Source organism: Lactuca sativa, chromosome 1 (assembly GCF_002870075.4).
Source record: "Lactuca sativa cultivar Salinas chromosome 1, Lsat_Salinas_v11, whole genome shotgun sequence".
Lineage (NCBI taxonomy): Eukaryota > Viridiplantae > Streptophyta > Magnoliopsida > Asterales > Asteraceae > Lactuca > Lactuca sativa.
The window spans coordinates 126,778,590-126,783,470 of NC_056623.2; the positions used below are offsets into that span (position 1 = coordinate 126,778,590).

General features: G+C 35.2%; 1 non-coding gene across 1 annotated transcript; it reads right to left on the reverse strand.

Moving 5' to 3' along the window:
- Positions 1-2,672: 2,672 nt before the first annotated feature.
- LOC111893575 (small nucleolar RNA R71) lies at positions 2,673-2,779 on the reverse strand. The gene has a single exon (XR_002850907.1). It is a non-coding gene; the product is annotated as a small nucleolar RNA R71 (small nucleolar RNA).
- Positions 2,780-4,881: the final 2,102 nt, after the last annotated feature.

A 4,881-nucleotide genomic window follows, 5' to 3' on the forward strand; every position in this document is an offset into this window, starting at 1 on the left:
ATGACTCCTCTCCTGTTGATTTGAGATTTTCGAACAAGAGGAGATTGATCCTCAGAAGAAGATTTGGACTTGTGAGAAAACTTCCTTAACCTCTTAAGCAACCCTGATTTCGAAGGTATAACTTCCTTCAAAGAACCAATTGCTTTTATCTCCTTTGGCTTATCATCCGTTTTTGACACCATTTCTTTAACATCAGCAACTTTCTTTGGTGATTTAACCACAACCTTCTTAGGACTTTGTTTCACCAGAATATCACCACTTTCCTTCTTTGACTTCTTCAACTTTTTAGAAGAACCTTCATCAATTTTCAGTAACAAAACCTCAATCTCCACAGTAGGTAATATTGCCATATTTATACATATTTTTAGGCAATATTTATTTACATTTTTATTGATATTTTGGTTATTTGCATAGAATTACGGTATTTATAAGGATAAATTGTCATTTGTAGCCAAGGTAAAGCATTTTTGAAGAAAGGGACCAAAATTGACTATACTTGGAACATTGGAGACTTGGAGTACAAAAGTTGAAGAAATCCACGGAATTTACCGACGTCACGACGTGAACTAGAAGGCCACAATGTCGCATGAGTCTTCAATAAGATAAGTACATGCGAAGTAAGAATCTGTACCTGATAAGAATATCTCTCAAATCACGACGTGAAGAGACCGTTCACGACGTGAAGCATGAATTTTGAGATTATTATAAATACCCTTCTCCATTACGAATGGAGGGACTTTTGGCTGGTTGGAAGGTTTTCAGGAGACGATTTTTAGTAGGAGAGAAGTTATGGAAAAAGGGTTTCAACACCAAAGGAGTGAGAGTTCATAATTCATTCAATTGTTTGGTACATGAACATGTTTATTAATTTGATTTGTGTTGTTTGATTGCTGCTATGCGTAGCTGAATTTAGCTACTCTTGTTTTGCTAGATGAAGCTTCTGACATATGGTTTAGTTTAATTATTAATGGATTTGTTTAGTTGGTAAATGGCTTGTGTTTGATTATTATTACCTAGAATGCTTATATTTGTTTCTTTAGTTGCTTAAATTCATGTTATTTGTAGCTTAGTGATTATTACATTACATGAACTTGAAACTTAGTGATTTAGTGAACAATAAATTGCTAAAGCTAGGATCGACCAAATGTTAGATAGCAATTAAGGTAATTAAATTCAGCTGTGCTAGAGAGCATAATTGTGACTAGAATTGTGTATACATAATAAATCTTACATAACCTATTCATCACTATAACTAATTTTGTGTTTGATTGTGTGTGAACATGCATAGTTTTACATGAACAAGTTAATTATTGGTAAATTTAGACTTAAATTACTAATATAATATAAATTAGAAAACCAAGTTTGATAATCCATAATTGTTAACTAGTCGTAAAGAAGAAGTGGATTCGAACTAAACAGGAGTGTTTTTAGTAATTGATTGAATTTCGTAACTTAAGTTCATTTGGTCTTGTAAAATCAGATAAAAACCCCAACTTTGTTGATAATTTAGGTTAATTTAATAGTAGATAGGTTAACTAATCAATACCATTCCCTGAGATCAACACCCGACTTACCCGACTATTCTATAATTTTGACTAGGTACACTGCCTATGTGCAATTAGTTAGTTAAGGTAGTTAGGTTATAAATATTAAAATTAGGTGTAGCTATTTGCACGCATCAAGTTTTTGGCGTCGTTGCTAGGGAAAAACCTATTTGATTTGTGATTTATTTGCTTTAGGTTGATCGATCCTTTTTGCGGGGTAAAACCTGCAAAAAGTTATTTTTTTTTCAGCTTAATTCTTTTTACAGTACTAGACTCACGACGTGAGCCTTAAGCTCACGACGTGAATCCAGTATTTTCTTGTTTTTTTTCATTTTTCTTTTCTGTTAGTTTTTCTACGACAACACGAGGTGGTAACCTTTACCACGTCGTGGTGGACAGTTTGTAGGAAATTTTTATTTAGTTTTTGTTCAGTTTTACGTTTTTATTTTGTTTATTTTGCAGGAGTTCATGACCAGAGGATCCAACACATCGTTGGTGCCACCACTTGAAGATCCAGAGTGGGAACTTCACAAAAATACTAATAAGAAGACACCTTTATAAGAACTAAAATCAGCCTTTTCACGGAAGTCAGGAAAGAAAATGGGAGAATCGAGTTCAGCCTCAAAGGATAAGAGCAAAGTTGAAGAATTTGGTCCAATTCCTAATCCACTCGAATCTGAATATGAATCAAACCCAGAATTTGGACTTTATACGAGTGAACCCGAGAACAAGCCGGAGATCGAGATGGCTAATATTGAAGAGATGTCCATGGGAGCCTACAAGAAGCGTATTCGAGACGATATTGGTCCAGGTTTGGTACAACCCACGAATCCTTCATCTGCCACATTCGAGCTAAAGGGACACATCCTTATTGCACTTAAGGATATTCCATTCTATGGAAAGGATCATGAGGATGCCTTTAAGCATCTGGATGAGGTCAACAATAATGCAGATTACTTCAATGTCCCAAATGTCAATAGAGATACCATCTTGCTAAGGATGCTACCAGTCACTTTCAAGGGCGCTGCAAAAGATTGGTTAAAAGCACTTCCTCCTGGTACAATCAATACTTGGGCTCAAATGCGTGAGGAATTTCTAGATCAGTTTTGCCTACCATCCAAGATAGCTAAACTCAAGAAGGTGATAACTAATTTTGAGCAACAAACGGGGGAGTCACTATACGAGGCTTGGGAGCACTACAAAAGGTTATTAAGAAATTGTCCTCAGCATGATCTTAATATTAAACAAGAGATGTCTATCTTTTATGATGGGGTCAATGTCATGACTAGACAACACCTTGATTCGCAAGAACCACTCACGAAGAAGAATCCAAACCAGGTCAAGGAACTAATTGAAGAATTCGCAAAACACTATCGTGAGTATCATAACCCAAGGCATGATGGAGTAAAAGGCAGTGGAGGTACAAATTTTAAAGAGATGGCTACCATGATGGCAATCCTCAACAATATGGATAGAATATTGACCCAAATGGAGCTATCAATTCATGCAATTCATGTTGGTTGCGAGAGATGTAGTGGCCCATACTTGACAAAAGATTTCCATTTGGATGATTATGGAAATAAGAAGGCTCAAGTTTGCTATTCAAGTGGGGACAAATATGATGAAGATTGGAGGAAACCAAAGAAGGAGTGGTTGCCTTATGATGAGTACAAGAAACAGAAGGAGGAGAAATTCAGGCAGACTAGTCGGGGTCTCTATCAAAAAATGCAATCACCAGCTGAGAAGAAAGCTGATTTGGAAACTATGTTGGTTCGTTTCATGGAAGCTTCAGGAAAAAGACACGATGTGTCACACCCCGAAAACCAAAGGCGGAAACGTTCCCGGGGTTGACTCCATGTTGTGTATCAAATCTAATGTACATAGTAATCACAGTAAACAACCATTACATTACATATATATATATATATATATATATATATATATATATATATATATATATATATATGAAAGTTTACATTTAGTTCAAAAGTAAATTGTACAAAAGTTATACATATATCATATGAACAAAAGAGACGAGTCTTCGGAGCACTCCATCTTCACCAAAAGATATCGCCGGGTACCTGTCTAACTTGGACCTGAGAATACAAGCGGTTTGAAAATCAGCATAAAGCTGGTGAGTTCATAAGCGGTTTTGTTTTGTGAAGATGTATCAATTTCTTTTAGTTTTCTGAAAAGATTTGATATCCAAGAAAAATCCCATATTTTCTGATGTAAATTAGTTAAGTTATCTTTCATTACAGTTCTGTTACAGATATAAGTTAACCCCAGGAAAATCCCATATTTTCCTAATTTCAAGATTGATTGAATAATAGGAAAATCCCATATTTTCCTAATTTCAAGATTGATTGAATAACACATAGTATAGTTTAATTCACAAAACTATAATTTAGACGAACTGTAAATAGAAAGTATTTCGAAAACCTTGGGACTACATCCCGAACCAGTTATAAGATAATTCGATAAAACCATGGGATCACTATCCCGAAAGTAGATATAAGATAGTTTGATAAGCCATGGGATCACTAACCCGAAACTAGATATAAGATAGCTTAATAAAATCATAGGATTATCATCCCGTATAAGATTTAGTTTTCAAAACCATGGGATTGCCATCCCGAACGAAATATAGACTCAAGATCATGGGATTATCATCCCGAACGAGATATAGACATAAAACCATGGGATTACCATCCCGAACAAGATATAGATTACAAGACCATGGGATTACCATCCCGAACAAGATATAGATTCTAAACAGATCCTAGCTGTGAATAAGTTTATATTAATACGCATTGTGAGTCGGGTAACCATACTGATATGACAACGAGACCTCCTTGAATTAGTCAGACGTCGAATGATATACAGAATTTGTCACCCCAGGCGTGCCCACCCAACTGTAGCTAGCAGTTAAGGTGTGGGATTGTCAGTCCCGAATAGATCTATTCACAAACTCTTCGCTCTCCCTCCAGGAGACTCTGGTTACACTTCCGGAGAGGATTTACTTGATCATCCATAAAGGGTAGTGACTATCTCACAAACTAGTATTAAACTATTCACAGGATTCACATACGATAACAAACATACAAAGGCTTTAAGACATGATACAGTGAAAATAGTTACATACAATGAGACTATCTGGCAAAACATTCAAATGATACGGAGATAAACTGAATCAGACATAGTTTATCTAATAACTTAATACAGATATCAGTAAGTGATATAAAGAGAAACATAGAACCCCAAATTATTCCCATAATAATTTGATTAGTTTGGTTATTTTCTTAACTAAAATCCATTTAGTTGTAATTGATAAATC